We start from the raw sequence: 15377 nt of genomic DNA, 5'->3' as shown, positions 1-15377 counted from the left end.
GCCACAGTAGATGTAGTTGGTGCTTCTGTTGTAGTGGTTAGAGTTGCTGTAGTTGTGATTGGTGCAGTTGTAGTTGTATTGGGTGCGGCTGTGCTTGTCGTTTGGGAGGATTCAGTTGTGGGTTGTGCAGCAGTAGTTGACTTCGAGGCAGTTGCAGTTGGGGCACTGATTGTAGTTTGGCCACCAGTCGTAGATATTGTTGTAGATATTGTTGTCTCTGATGTTGTGGGGATTTCAGTTGTTGGTGCTGATGTAGTTGTAGTGGGTACAGTTGTTGTTGGTGCTGTCGTTGTTGGTGCAAGTGTAGCAGGCACAATAGTAGTTTGTGCCAGAGTAGATGTAGTTGGTGCATCTGTTGTAGTGGCTAGAGTTGCTGTAGTTGGGATTGGTGCAGTTTTAGTTGTAGTGGGTGTGGCTGTGCTTGTCGTTTGGGAGAATTCAGTTGTGGGTTGTACAGCTGTAGTTGCCGTGGAGGCAGTTGCAGTTGGGGCACTGATTGTAGTTGGGCCACCAGTAGTAGATATTGTTGTCTCTGATGTTGTAGGGATTTCAGTTGTTGCAGTTGGTGCTGATGTAGTTTTAGTGGGTACTGTTGCTGTTGATGCAGCTGTAGTTGTAGAAGAAACAGTAGTAGTTTGTGCCACAGTAGATGTAGTTGGTGCTTCTGTCATGTTGGCTAGAGTTGCTTTAGTTGTGATTGGAACAGTTGTAGTTGTATTGGGTGTGGCTGTGCTTGTCGTTTGGGAGAATTCAGTTGTGGGTTGTGCAGCTGTAGTTGACGTGGAGGCAGTTGCAGTTGGGGCACTGATTGTAGTTGCGCCACCAGTAGTAGATATTGGTGTAGATATTGTTGTCTCTGATGTTGTGGGGTTTTCACTTGTTGTAGTTGGTGCTGATGTAGTTGTAGTGGGTACAGTTGTTGTTGTTGTTGGTGCTGTCATTGTTTGTGCAAGTGTAGTTGTAGCAGGAACAGTAGCAGTTTGTGCCAGAGTAGATGTAGTTGGTGCTTCTGTAGTAGTGGCTAGAGTTGCTGTAGTTGTGAATGGCGCAATTGTAGTTGAATTGGGTGCGGCTGTGCTTGTTTGGGAAAATTCAGCTGTGGGTTGTGCAGCTGTAGTCGAAGTGGGGGCAGTTGCAGTTGGGGCACTGGTTGTAGTTGGGGCACTGGTTGTAATTGGGGTTGCTGTTGTAGTAGTTTGTGCGAGTTTTGTTGTAGTAGTTTGTGCGAGTTTTGTTGTAGATGCTGCAGTTTTGGTCGTTGGTGCTGTTGTAGTTTGAGCTGTTATTGTATTTTGGCTGATTGTAGATATTGTTGTGCCTGTTGTTGTAGAGGGGGGAGTTGTAGTTGAAGCAGCTGTACTTTCAGTTGTGGGTATTTCAGTTTCTGTTGTCGGAGCTGATGTAGTTCTAGTGGGTACAGTTGTTGTTGGTGCTGTCTTTGTTGGTGCAGCTGTAGTTGTAGCAGGCACAATAGTAGTTTGTGCCAGAGTAGACGTAGTTGGTGCATCTGTTGTAGTGGCTAGAGTTGCTGTAGTTGTGATTGGTGCAGTTGTAGTTGTAGAGGGTGTGGTTGTGCTTGTCGTTTGGGAGAATTCAGTTGTGGGTTGTGCAGCTGTAGTTGCCGTGGAGGCAGTTGCAGTTGGGGCACTGATTGTAGTTGGGCCACCTGTAGTAGATATTGTTGTCTCTGATATTGTAGGGATTTCAGTTGTTGCAGTTGGTGCTGATGTAGTTTTAGTGGGTACTGTTGCTGTTGATGCAGTTGTAGCAGGACCAGTAGTAGTTTGTGCCACAGTAGATGTAGTTGGTGCTCCTGTCGTGTTGGCTAGAGTTGCTTTAGTTGTGATTGGAACAGTATTGGGTGTGCCTGTGCTTGTCGTTTGGGAGGATTCAGTTGTGGGTTGTGCAGCTGTAGTTGACGTGGATGCAGTTGCAGTTGGGGCACTGATTGTAGTTCGGCCACTAGTAGTAGATATTATTGTAGATATTGTCTCTGATGTTGTGGGGATTTCAGTTGTTGTAGTTGGTCCTGATGTAGTTGTAGTGGGTACAGTTGTTGTTGACGCTGTCATTGTTGGTGCAAGTGTAGTTGTAGCAGGAACAGTAGTAGTTTGTGTCAGAGTAGATGTAGTTGGTGCTTCTGTCGTGGTGGCTAGAGTTGCTGTAGTTGTGAATGGCGCAATTGTAGTTGAATTGGGTGCGGCTGTGCTTGTCGTTTGGGAGAATTCAGTTGTGGGCTGTGCAGCTGTAGTTGCCGTGGAGGCAGTTGCAGTTGGGGCACTGATTGTAGTTGGGCCACCAGTAGTAGATATTGTTGTCTCTGATGTTTTAGGGATTTTAGTTGTTGCAGTTGGTGCTGATGTAGTTTTAGTGGGTGCTGTTGATGCAGTTGTAGCAGGACCAGTAGTAGTTTGTGCCACAGTAGATGTAGTTGGTGCTCCTGTCGTGTTGGCTAGAGTTGCTTTAGTTGTGATTGGAACAGTATTGGGTGTGGCTGTGCTTGTCGTTTGGGAGGATTCAGTTGTGGGTTGTGCAGCTGTAGTTGACGTGGAGGCAGTGGCAGTTGGGGCACTGATTGTAGTTGCGCCACCAGTAGTAGATATTGTTGTAGTTATTGTTGTCTCTGATGTTGTGGTGTTTTCACTTGTTGTAGTTGGTGCTGATGTAGTTGTAGTGGGTACAGTTGTTGTTGTTGGTGCTGTCATTGTTTGTGCAAGTGTAGTTGTAGCAGGAACAGTAGCAGTTTGTGCCAGAGTAGATGTAGTTGGTGCTTCTGTAGTAGTGGCTAGAGTTGCTGTAGTTGTGAATGGCGCAATTGTAGTTGAATTGGGTGCGGCTGTGCTTGTTGTTTGGGAAAATTCAGATGTGGGTTGTGCAGCTGTAGTCGAAGTGGGGGCAGTTGCAGTTGGGGCACTAGTTATAGTTGTGGTTGCTGTTGTAGTAGTTTGTGCGAGTGTTGTTGTTGTAGATGCTGCAGTTTTGGTCGTTGGTGCTGTTGTAGTTTGAGCTGTTATTGTATTTTGGCTGATTGTAGATATTGTTGTCCCTGTTGGTGTAGAGGGGGGAGTTGTAGTTGAAGCAGCTGTACTTTCAGTTGTGGGTATTTCAGTTTCTGTTGTCGGAGCTGATGTAGTTCTAGTGGGTACAGTTGTTGTTGGTGCTGTCGTTGTTGGTGCAGCTGTAGTTGTAGCAGGCACAATAGTAGTTTGTGCCAGAGTAGACGTAGTTGGTGCATCTGTAGTAGTGGCTAGAGTTGCTGTAGTTGTGATTGGTGCAGTTGTAGTTGTAGAGGGTGTGGTTGTGCTTGTCGTTTGGGAGAATTCAGTTGTGGGTTGTGCAGCTGTAGTTGCCGTGGAGGCAGTTGCAGTTGGGGCACTGATTGTAGTTGGGCCACCTGTAGTAGATATTGTTGTCTCTGATATTGTAGGGATTTCAGTTGTTGCAGTTGGTGCTGATGTAGTTTTAGTGGGTGCTGTTGCTGTTGATGCAGTTGTAGCAGGACCAGTAGTAGTTTGTGCCACAGTAGATGTAGTTGGTGCTCCTGTCGTGTTGGCTAGAGTTGCTTTAGTTGTGATTGGAACAGTATTGGGTGTGGCTGTGCTTGTCGTTTGGGAGGATTCAGTTGTGGGTTGTGCAGCTGTAGTTGACGTGGAGGCAGTTGCAGTTGGGGCACTGATTGTAGTTCGGCCACTAGTAGTAGATATTATTGTAGATATTGTCTCTGATGTTGTGGGGTTTTCACTTGTTGTAGTTGGTGCTGATGTAGTTGTAGTGGGTACAGTTGTTGTTGTTGTTGTTGGTGCTGTCATTGTTTGTGCAAGTGTAGTTGTAGCAGGAACAGTAGCAGTTTGTGCCAGAGTAGATGTAGTTGGTGCTTCTGTAGTAGTGGCTAGAGTTGCTGTAGTTGTGAATGGCGCAATTGTAGTTGAATTGGGTGCGGCTGTGCTTGTTGTTTGGAAAAATTCAGCTGTGGGTTGTGCAGCTGTAGTCGAAGTGGGGGCAGTTGCAGTTGGGGCACTAGTTATAGTTGGGGTTGCTGTTGTAGTAGTTTGTGCGAGTGTTGTTGTTGTAGATGCTGCAGTTTTGGTCGTTGGTGCTGTTGTAGTTTGAGCTGTTATTGTATTTTGGCTGATTGTAGATATTGTTGTCCCTGTTGTTGTAGAGGGGGAAGTTGTAGTTGAAGCAACTGTACTTTCAGTTGTGGGTATTTCAGTTTCTGTTGCCGGAGCCAATGTAGTTCTAGTGGGTACTGTTGCTGTTGGTGCTGTCGTTGTTGGTGCAGCTGTACTTGTAGCAGGCACAATAGTAGTTTGTGCCTGAGTAAACGTAGTTGGTGCATCTGTTGTAGTGGCTAGAGTTGCTGTAGTTGTGATTGGTGTAGTTGTAGAGGGTGTGGTTGTGCTTGTCGTTTTGGAGAATTCAGTTGTGGGTTGTGCAGCTGTAGTTGTCATGGAGGCAGTTGCAGTTGGGGCACTGATTGTAGTTCGGCCACTAGTAGTAGATATTATTGTAGATATTGTTGTCCCTGTTGTTGTAGAGGGGGAAGTTGTAGTTGAAGCAGCTGTACTTTTAGTTGTGGGTATTTCAGTTTCTGTGGTTGGTGCTGATGTAGTTGTAATGGATACTGTTGCTGTTGGTGGAGCTGTAGTTGTAGCAGGAACAGTAGTAGTTTGTGCCACAGTAGATGTAGTTGGTGCTTCTGTCGTGGTGGCTAGAGTTGCTGTAGTTGTGATTGGTGCAGTTTTAGTTGTAGTGGGTGTGGCTGTGCTTGTCGTTTGGGGGAATGCAGTTGTGGGTTGTGCAGCTGTAGTTGCCATGGAGGCAGTTGCGGCACTGGTTGTAGTCTGGGTTGCTGTTGTAATAGTTTGTGCAAGTGTTGTTGTAGATGCTGCAGTTTTGGTCGTTGGTGCTGTTTTAGTTTGAGCTGTTATTGTATTTTGGCTGATTGTAGATATTGTTGTCCCTGTTGTTGTAGAGGGGGGAGTTGTAGTTGAAGCAGCTGTACTTTCAGTTGTGGGTATTTCAGTTTCTGTTGTCTGAGCTGATGTAGTTCTAGTGGGTACAGTTGTTGTTGCTGCTGTCGTTTTAGGTGCAGTTGTAGTTGTAGCAGGAACAGAAGTAGTTTGTGCCACAGTAGATGTAGTTGGTGCTTCTGTTGTAGTGGTTAGAGTTGCTGTAGTTGTGATTGGTGCAGTTGTAGTTGTATTGGGTGCGGCTGTGCTTATCGTTTGGGAGGATTCAGTTGTGGGTTGTGCAGCAGTAGTTGACTTCGAGGCAGTTGCAGTTGGGGCACTGATTGTAGTTTGGCCACCAGTCGTAGATATTGTTGTAGATATTGTTGTCTCTGATGTTGTGGGGATTTCAGTTGTTGGTGCTGATGTAGTTGTAGTGGGTACAGTTGTTGTTGGTGCTGTCGTTGTTGGTGCAAGTGTAGCAGGCACAATAGTAGTTTGTGCCAGAGTGGATGTAGTTGGTGCATCTGTTGTAGTGGCTAGAGTTGCTGTAGTTGGGATTGGTGCAGTTTTAGTTGTAGTGGTTGTGGCTGTGCTTGTCGTTTGGGAGAATTCAGTTGTGGGTTGTACAGCTGTAGTTGCCGTGGAGGCAGTTGCAGTTGGGGCACTGATTGTAGTTGGGCCACCAGTAGTAGATATTGTTGTCTCTGATGTTGTAGGGATTTCAGTTATTGCAGTTGGTGCTGATGTAGTTTTAGTGGGTACTGTTGCTGTTGATGCAGCTGTAGTTGTAGCAGGAACAGTAGTAGTTTGTGCCACAGTAGATGTAGTTGGTGCTTCTGTCATGTTGGCTAGAGTTGCTTTAGTTGTGATTGGAACAGTTGTAGTTGTATTGGGTGTGGCTGTGCTTGTCGTTTGGGAGAATTCAGTTGTGGGTTGTGCAGCTGTAGTTGACGTGGGGGCAGTTTCAGTTGGGGCACTGGTTGTAGTTGGGGTTGCTGTTGTAGTAGTTTGTGCGAGTTTTGTTGTAGTAGTTTGTGCGAGTTTTGTTGTAGATGCTGCAGTTTTGGTCGTTGGTGCTGTTGTAGTTTGAGCTGTTATTGTATTTTGGCTGATTGTAGATATTGTTGTCCCTGTTGGTGTAGAGGGGGGAGTTGTAGTTGAAGCAGCTGTACTTTCAGTTGTGGGTATTTCAGTTTCTGTTGTCGGAGCTGATGTAGTTCTAGTGTGTACAGTTGTTGTTGGTGCTGTCGTTGTTGGTGCAGCTGTAGTTGTAGCAGGCACAATAGTAGTTTGTGCCAGAGTAGACGTAGTTGGTGCATCTGTTGTAGTGGCTAGAGTTGCTGTAGTTGTGATTGGTGCAGTTATAGTTGTAGAGGGTGTGGTTGTGCTTGTCGTTTGGGAGAATTCAGTTGTGGGTTGTGCAGCTGTAGTTGACGTGGAGGCAGTTGCAGTTGGGGCACTGATTGTAGTTGTGCCACCAGTAGTAGATATTGTTGTAGATATTGTTGTCTCTGATGTTGTGGGGTTTTCACTTGTTGTAGTTGGTGCTGATGTAGTTGTAGTGGGTACAGTTGTTGTTGTTGTTGTTGGTGCTGTCATTGTTTGTGCAAGTGTAGTTGTAGCAGGAACAGTAGCAGTTTGTGCCAGAGTAGATGTAGTTGGTGCTTCTGTAGTAGTGGCTAGAGTTGCTGTAGTTGTGAATGGCGCAATTGTAGTTGAATTAGGTGCGGCTGTGCTTGTTGTTTGGGAAAATTCAGCTGTGGGTTGTGCAGCTGTAGTCGAAGTGGGGGCAGTTGCAGTTGGGGCACTAGTTATAGTTGGGGTTGCTGTTGTAGTAGTTTGTGCGAGTGTTGTTGTTGTAGATGCTGCAGTTTTGGTCGTTGGTGCTGTTGTAGTTTGAGCTGTTATTGTATTTTGGCTGATTGTAGATATTGTTGTCCCTGTTGTTGTAGAGGGGGGAGTTGTAGTTGAAGCAGCTGTACTTTCAGTTGTGGGTATTTCAGTTTCTGTTGCCGGAGCCAATGTAGTTCTAGTGGGTACTGTTGCTGTTGGTGCTGTCGTTGTTGGTGCAGCTGTAGTTGTAGCAGGAACAGTAGTAGTTTGTGCCACAGTAGATGTAGTTGGTGCTTCTGTTGTAGTGGTTAGAGTTGCTGTAGTTGTGATTGGTGCAGTTGTAGTTGTATTGGGTGCGGCTGTGCTTGTCGTTTGGGAGGATTCAGTTGTGGGTTGTGCAGCAGTAGTTGACTTCGAGGCAGTTGCAGTTGGGGCACTGATTGTAGTTTGGCCACCAGTCGTAGATATTGTTGTAGATATTGTTGTCTCTGATGTTGTGGGGATTTCAGTTGTTGGTGCTGATGTAGTTGTAGTGGGTACAGTTGTTGTTGGTGCTGTCGTTGTTGGTGCAAGTGTAGCAGGCACAATAGTAGTTTGTGCCAGAGTAGATGTAGTTGGTGCATCTGTTGTAGTGGCTAGAGTTGCTGTAGTTGGGATTGGTGCAGTTTTAGTTGTAGTGGTTGTGGCTGTGCTTGTCGTTTGGGAGAATTCAGTTGTGGGTTGTACAGCTGTAGTTGCCGTGGAGGCAGTTGCAGTTGGGGCACTGATTGTAGTTGGGCCACCAGTAGTAGATATTGTTGTCTCTGATGTTGTAGGGATTTCAGTTGTTGCAGTTGGTGCTGATGTAGTTTTAGTGGGTACTGTTGCTGTTGATGCAGCTGTAGTTGTAGCAGGAACAGTAGTAGTTTGTGCCACAGTAGATGTAGTTGGTGCTTCTGTCATGTTGGCTAGAGTTGCTTTAGTTGTGATTGGAACAGTTGTAGTTGTATTGGGTATGGCTGTGCTTGTCGTTTGGGAGAATTCAGTTGTGGGTTGTGCAGCTGTAGTTGACGTGGGGGCAGTTGCAGTTGGGGCACTGGTTGTAGTTGGGGTTGCTGTTGTAGTAGTTTGTGCGAGTTTTGTTGTAGATGCTGCAGTTTTGGTCGTTGGTGCTGTTGTAGTTTGAGCTGTTATTGTATTTTGGCTGATTGTAGATATTGTTGTCCCTATTGTTGTAGAGGGGGGAGTTGTAGTTGAAGCAGCTGTACTTTCAGTTGTGGGTATTTCAGTTTCTGTTGTCGGAGCTGATGTAGTTCTAGTGGGTACAGTTGTTGTTGGTGCTGTCGTTGTTGGTGCAGCTGTAGTTGTAGCAGGCACAATAGTAGTTTGTGCCAGAGTAGACGTAGTTGGTGCATCTGTTGTAGTGGCTAGAGTTGCTGTAGTTGTGATTGGTGCAGTTGTAGTTGTAGAGGGTGTGGTTGTGCTTGTCGTTTGGGAGAATTCAGTTGTGGGTTGTGCAGCTGTAGTTGCCGTGGAGGCAGTTGCAGTTGGGGCACTGATTGTAGTTGGGCCACCTGTAGTAGATATTGTTGTCTCTGATATTGTAGGGATTTCAGTTGTTGCAGTTGGTGCTGATGTAGTTTTAGTGGGTACTGTTGCTGTTGATGCAGCTGTAGCAGGACCAGTAGTAGTTTGTGCCACAGTAGATGTAGTTGGTGTTCCTGTCGTGTTGGCTAGAGTTGCTTTAGTTGTGATTGGAACAGTATTGGGTGTGGCTGTGCTTGTCGTTTGGGAGGATTCAGTTGTGGGTTGTGCAGCTGTAGTTGACGTGGAGGCAGTTGCAGTTGGGGCACTGATTGTAGTTCGGCCACCAATAGTAGATATTATTGTAGATATTGTCTCTGATGTTGTTGGGTTTTCACTTGTTGTAGTTGGTGCTGATGTAGTTGTAGTGGGTACAGTTGTTGTTGTTGTTGGTGCTGTCATTGTTTGTGCAAGTGTAGTTGTAGCAGGAACAGTAGCAGTTTTTGCCAGAGTAGATGTAGTTGGTGCTTCTGTAGTAGTGGCTAGAGTTGCTGTAGTTGTGAATGGCGCAATTGTAGTTGAATTGGGTGCGGCTGTGCTTGTTGTTTGGGAAAATTCAGCTGTGGGTTGTGCAGCTGTAGTCGAAGTGGGGGCAGTTGCAGTTGGGGCACTAGTTATAGTTGGGGTTGCTGTTGTAGTAGTTTGTGCGAGTGTTGTTGTTGTAGATGCTGCAGTTTTGGTCGTTGGTGCTGTTGTAGTTTGAGCTGTTATTGTATTTTGGCTGATTGTAGATATTGTTGTCCCTGTTGTTGTAGAGGGGGGAGTTGTAGTTGAAGCAGCTGTACTTTCAGTTGTGGGTATTTCAGTTTCTGTTGCCGGAGCCAATGTAGTTCTAGTGGGTACTGTTGCTGTTGGTGCTGTCGTTGTTGGTGCAGCTGTAGTTGTAGCAGGCACAATAGTAGTTTGTGCCTGAGTAAACGTAGTTGGTGCATCTGTTGTAGTGGCTAGAGTTGCTGTAGTTGTGATTGGTGTAGTTGTAGAGGGTGTGGTTGTGCTTGTCGTTTTGGAGAATTCAGTTGTGGGTTGTGCAGCTGTAGTTGTCATGGAGGCAGTTGCAGTTGGGGCACTGATTGTAGTTCGGCCACTAGTAGTAGATATTATTGTAGATATTGTTGTCCCCTTTGTTGTAGTGGGGGAAGTTGTAGTTGAAGCAGCTGTACTTTTAGTTGTGGGTATTTCAGTTTCTGTGGTTGGTGCTGATGTAGTTGTAATGGATACTGTTGCTGTTGGTGGAGCTGTAGTTGTAGCAGGAACAGTAGTAGTTTGTGCCACAGTAGATGTAGTTGGTGCTTCTGTCGTGGTGGCTAGAGTTGCTGTAGTTGTGATTGGTGCAGTTTTAGTTGTAGTGGGTGTGGCTGTGCTTGTCGTTTGGGAGAATTCAGTTGTGGGTTGTGCAGCTGTAGTTGCCATGGATGCAGTTGCAGTTGGGGCACTGGTTGTAGTCTGGGTTGCTGTTGTAATAGTTTGTGCAAGTGTTGTTGTAGATGCTGCAGTTTTGGTCGTTGGTGCTGTTGTAGTTTGAGCTGTTGTTGTATTTTGGCTGATTGTAGATATTGTTGTCCCTGTTGTTGTAGAGGGGGGAGTTGTAGTTGAAGCAGCTGTACTTTCAGTTGTGGGTATTTCAGTTTCTGTTGCCAGAGCCGATGTAGTTCTAGTGGGTACTGTTGCTGTTGGTGCTGTCGTTGTTGGTGCAGCTGTACTTGTAGCAGGCACAATAGTAGTTTGTGCCTGAGTAAACGTAGTTGGTGCATCTGTTGTAGTGGCTAGAGTTGCTGTAGTTGTGATTGGTGTAGTTGTAGAGGGTGTGGTTGTGCTTGTCGTTTTGGAGAATTCAGTTGTGGGTTGTGCAGCTGTAGTTGTCATGGAGGCAGTTGCAGTTGGGGCACTGATTGTAGTTCGGCCACTAGTAGTAGATATTATTGTAGATATTGTTGTCCCTGTTGTTGTAGAGGGGGAAGTTGTAGTTGAAGCAGCTGTACTTTTAGTTGTGGGTATTTCAGTTTCTGTGGTTGGTGCTGATGTAGTTGTAATGGATACTGTTGCTGTTGGTGGAGCTGTAGTTGTAGCAGGAACAGTAGTAGTTTGTGCCACAGTAGATGTAGTTGGTGCTTCTGTCGTGGTGGCTAGAGTTGCTGTAGTTGTGATTGGTGCAGTTTTAGTTGTAGTGGGTGTGGCTGTGCTTGTCGTTTGGAGGAATGCAGTTGTGGGTTGTGCAGCTGTAGTTGCCATGGAGGCAGTTGCGGCACTGGTTGTTGTCTGGGTTGCTGTTGTAATAGTTTGTGCAAGTGTTGTTGTAGATGCTGCAGTTTTGGTCGTTGGTGCTGTTTTAGTTTGAGCTGTTATTGTATTTTGGCTGATTGTAGATATTGTTGTCCCTGTTGTTGTAGAGGGGGGAGTTGTAGTTGAAGCAGCTGTACTTTCAGTTGTGGGTATTTCAGTTTCTGTTGTCTGAGCTGATGTAGTTCTAGTGGGTACAGTTGTTGTTGCTGCTGTCGTTTTAGGTGCAGCTGTAGTTGTAGCAGGAACAGAAGTAGTTTGTGCCACAGTAGATGTAGTTGGTGCTTCTGTTGTAGTGGTTAGAGTTGCTGTAGTTGTGATTGGTGCAGTTGTAGTTGTATTGGGTGCGGCTGTGCTTATCGTTTGGGAGGATTCAGTTGTGGGTTGTGCAGCAGTAGTTGACTTCGAGGCAGTTGCAGTTGGGGCACTGATTGTAGTTTGGCCACCAGTCGTAGATATTGTTGTAGATATTGTTGTCTCTGATGTTGTGGGGATTTCAGTTGTTGGTGCTGATGTAGTTGTAGTGGGTACAGTTGTTGTTGGTGCTGTCGTTGTTGGTGCAAGTGTAGCAGGCACAATAGTAGTTTGTGCCAGAGTGGATGTTGTTGGTGCATCTGTTGTAGTGGCTAGAGTTGCTGTAGTTGGGATTGGTGCAGTTTTAGTTGTAGTGGTTGTGGCTGTGCTTGTCGTTTGGGAGAATTCAGTTGTGGGTTGTACAGCTGTAGTTGCCGTGGAGGCAGTTGCAGTTGGGGCACTGATTGTAGTTGGGCCACCAGTAGTAGATATTGTTGTCTCTGATGTTGTAGGGATTTCAGTTGTTGCAGTTGGTGCTGATGTAGTTTTAGTGGGTACTGTTGCTGTTGATGCAGCTGTAGTTGTAGCAGGAACAGTAGTAGTTTGTGCCACAGTAGATGTACTTGGTGCTTCTGTCATGTTGGCTAGAGTTGCTTTAGTTGTGATTGGAACAGTTGTAGTTGTATTGGGTGTGGCTGTGCTTGTCGTTTGGGAGAATTCAGTTGTGGGTTGTGCAGCTGTAGTTGACGTGGGGGCAGTTGCAGTTGGGGCACTGGTTGTAGTTGGGGTTGCTGTTGTAGTAGTTTGTGCGAGTTTTGTTGTAGATGCTGCAGTTTTGGTCGTTGGTGCTGTTGTAGTTTGAGCTGTTATTGTATTTTGGCTGATTGTAGATATTGTTGTCCCTATTGTTGTAGAGGGGGGAGTTGTAGTTGAAGCAGCTGTACTTTCAGTTGTGGGTATTTCAGTTTCTGTTGTCGGAGCTGATGTAGTTCTAGTGGGTACAGTTGTTGTTGGTGCTGTCGTTGTTGGTGCAGCTGTAGTTGTAGCAGGCACAATAGTAGTTTGTGCCAGAGTAGACGTAGTTGGTGCATCTGTTGTAGTGGCTAGAGTTGCTGTAGTTGTGATTGGTGCAGTTGTAGTTGTAGAGGGTGTGGTTGTGCTTGTCGTTTGGGAGAATTCAGTTGTGGGTTGTGCAGCTGTAGTTGCCGTGGAGGCAGTTGCAGTTGGGGCACTGATTGTAGTTGGGCCACCTGTAGTAGATATTGTTGTCTCTGATATTGTAGGGATTTCAGTTGTTGCAGTTGGTGCTGATGTAGTTTTAGTGGGTACTGTTGCTGTTGATGCAGTTGTAGCAGGACCAGTAGTAGTTTGTGCCACAGTAGATGTAGTTGGTGTTCCTGTCGTGTTGGCTAGAGTTGCTTTAGTTGTGATTGGAACAGTATTGGGTGTGGCTGTGCTTGTCGTTTGGGAGGATTCAGTTGTGGGTTGTGCAGCTGTAGTTGACGTGGAGGCAGTTGCAGTTGGGGCACTGATTGTAGTTCGGCCACCAATAGTAGATATTATTGTAGATATTGTCTCTGATGTTGTTGGGTTTTCACTTGTTGTAGTTGGTGCTGATGTAGTTGTAGTGGGTACAGTTGTTGTTGTTGTTGGTGCTGTCATTGTTTGTGCAAGTGTAGTTGTAGCAGGAACAGTAGCAGTTTTTGCCAGAGTAGATGTAGTTGGTGCTTCTGTAGTAGTGGCTAGAGTTGCTGTAGTTGTGAATGGCGCAATTGTAGTTGAATTGGGTGCGGCTGTGCTTGTTGTTTGGGAAAATTCAGCTGTGGGTTGTGCAGCTGTAGTCGAAGTGGGGGCAGTTGCAGTTGGGGCACTAGTTATAGTTGGGGTTGCTGTTGTAGTAGTTTGTGCGAGTGTTGTTGTTGTAGATGCTGCAGTTTTGGTCGTTGGTGCTGTTGTAGTTTGAGCTGTTATTGTATTTTGGCTGATTGTAGATATTGTTGTCCCTGTTGTTGTAGAGGGGGGAGTTGTAGTTGAAGCAGCTGTACTTTCAGTTGTGGGTATTTCAGTTTCTGTTGCCGGAGCCAATGTAGTTCTAGTGGGTACTGTTGCTGTTGGTGCTGTCGTTGTTGGTGCAGCTGTAGTTGTAGCAGGCACAATAGTAGTTTGTGCCTGAGTAAACGTAGTTGGTGCATCTGTTGTAGTGGCTAGAGTTGCTGTAGTTGTGATTGGTGTAGTTGTAGAGGGTGTGGTTGTGCTTGTCGTTTTGGAGAATTCAGTTGTGGGTTGTGCAGCTGTAGTTGTCATGGAGGCAGTTGCAGTTGGGGCACTGATTGTAGTTCGGCCACTAGTAGTAGATATTATTGTAGATATTGTTGTCCCCTTTGTTGTAGTGGGGGAAGTTGTAGTTGAAGCAGCTGTACTTTTAGTTGTGGGTATTTCAGTTTCTGTGGTTGGTGCTGATGTAGTTGTAATGGATACTGTTGCTGTTGGTGGAGCTGTAGTTGTAGCAGGAACAGTAGTAGTTTGTGCCACAGTAGATGTAGTTGGTGCTTCTGTCGTGGTGGCTAGAGTTGCTGTAGTTGTGATTGGTGCAGTTTTAGTTGTAGTGGGTGTGGCTGTGCTTGTCGTTTGGGAGAATTCAGTTGTGGGTTGTGCAGCTGTAGTTGCCATGGATGCAGTTGCAGTTGGGGCACTGGTTGTAGTCTGGGTTGCTGTTGTAATAGTTTGTGCAAGTGTTGTTGTAGATGCTGCAGTTTTGGTCGTTGGTGCTGTTGTAGTTTGAGCTGTTGTTGTATTTTGGCTGATTGTAGATATTGTTGTCCCTGTTGTTGTAGAGGGGGGAGTTGTAGTTGAAGCAGCTGTACTTTCAGTTGTGGGTATTTCAGTTTCTGTTGCCGGAGCCGATGTAGTTCTAGTGGGTACTGTTGCTGTTGGTGCTGTCGTTGTTGGTGCAGCTGTACTTGTAGCAGGCACAATAGTAGTTTGTGCCTGAGTAAACGTAGTTGGTGCATCTGTTGTAGTGGCTAGAGTTGCTGTAGTTGTGATTGGTGTAGTTGTAGAGGGTGTGGTTGTGCTTGTCGTTTTGGAGAATTCAGTTGTGGGTTGTGCAGCTGTAGTTGTCATGGAGGCAGTTGCAGTTGGGGCACTGATTGTAGTTCGGCCACTAGTAGTAGATATTATTGTAGATATTGTTGTCCCTGTTGTTGTAGAGGGGGAAGTTGTAGTTGAAGCAGCTGTACTTTTAGTTGTGGGTATTTCAGTTTCTGTGGTTGGTGCTGATGTAGTTGTAATGGATACTGTTGCTGTTGGTGGAGCTGTAGTTGTAGCAGGAACAGTAGTAGTTTGTGCCACAGTAGATGTAGTTGGTGCTTCTGTCGTGGTGGCTAGAGTTGCTGTAGTTGTGATTGGTGCAGTTTTAGTTGTAGTGGGTGTGGCTGTGCTTGTCGTTTGGGGGAATGCAGTTGTGGGTTGTGCAGCTGTAGTTGCCATGGAGGCAGTTGCGGCACTGGTTGTAGTCTGGGTTGCTGTTGTAATAGTTTGTGCAAGTGTTGTTGTAGATGCTGCAGTTTTGGTCGTTGGTGCTGTTTTAGTTTGAGCTGTTATTGTATTTTGGCTGATTGTAGATATTGTTGTCCCTGTTGTTGTAGAGGGGGGAGTTGTAGTTGAAGCAGCTGTACTTTCAGTTGTGGGTATTTCAGTTTCTGTTGTCTGAGCTGATGTAGTTCTAGTGGGTACAGTTGTTGTTGCTGCTGTCGTTTTAGGTGCAGCTGTAGTTGTAGCAGGAACAGAAGTAGTTTGTGCCACAGTAGATGTAGTTGGTGCTTCTGTTGTAGTGGTTAGAGTTGCTGTAGTTGTGATTGGTGCAGTTGTAGTTGTATTGGGTGCGGCTGTGCTTATCGTTTGGGAGGATTCAGTTGTGGGTTGTGCAGCAGTAGTTGACTTCGAGGCAGTTGCAGTTGGGGCACTGATTGTAGTTTGGCCACCAGTCGTAGATATTGTTGTAGATATTGTTGTCTCTGATGTTGTGGGGATTTCAGTTGTTGGTGCTGATGTAGTTGTAGTGGGTACAGTTGTTGTTGGTGCTGTCGTTGTTGGTGCAAGTGTAGCAGGCACAATAGTAGTTTGTGCCAGAGTGGATGTTGTTGGTGCATCTGTTGTAGTGGCTAGAGTTGCTGTAGTTGGGATTGGTGCAGTTTTAGTTGTAGTGGTTGTGGCTGTGCTTGTCGTTTGGGAGAATTCAGTTGTGGGTTGTACAGCTGTAGTTGCCGTGGAGGCAGTTGCAGTTGGGGCACTGATTGTAGTTGGGCCACCAGTAGTAGATATTGTTGTCTCTGATGTTGTAGGGATTTCAGTTGTTGCAGTTGGTGCTGATGTAGTTTTAGTGGGTACTGTTGCTGTTGATGCAGCTGTAGTTGTAGCAGGAACAGTAGTAGTTTGTGCCACAGTAGATGTACT

Source organism: Eucyclogobius newberryi, unplaced genomic scaffold, assembly GCF_026437365.1.
Source record: "Eucyclogobius newberryi isolate DKJ021-1_F unplaced genomic scaffold, fEucNew1.0.hap1 SCAF_18, whole genome shotgun sequence".
Classification (NCBI taxonomy): Eukaryota; Metazoa; Chordata; class Actinopteri; order Gobiiformes; family Gobiidae; genus Eucyclogobius; species Eucyclogobius newberryi.
Note: the sequence above shows the minus strand (reverse complement) of the source record.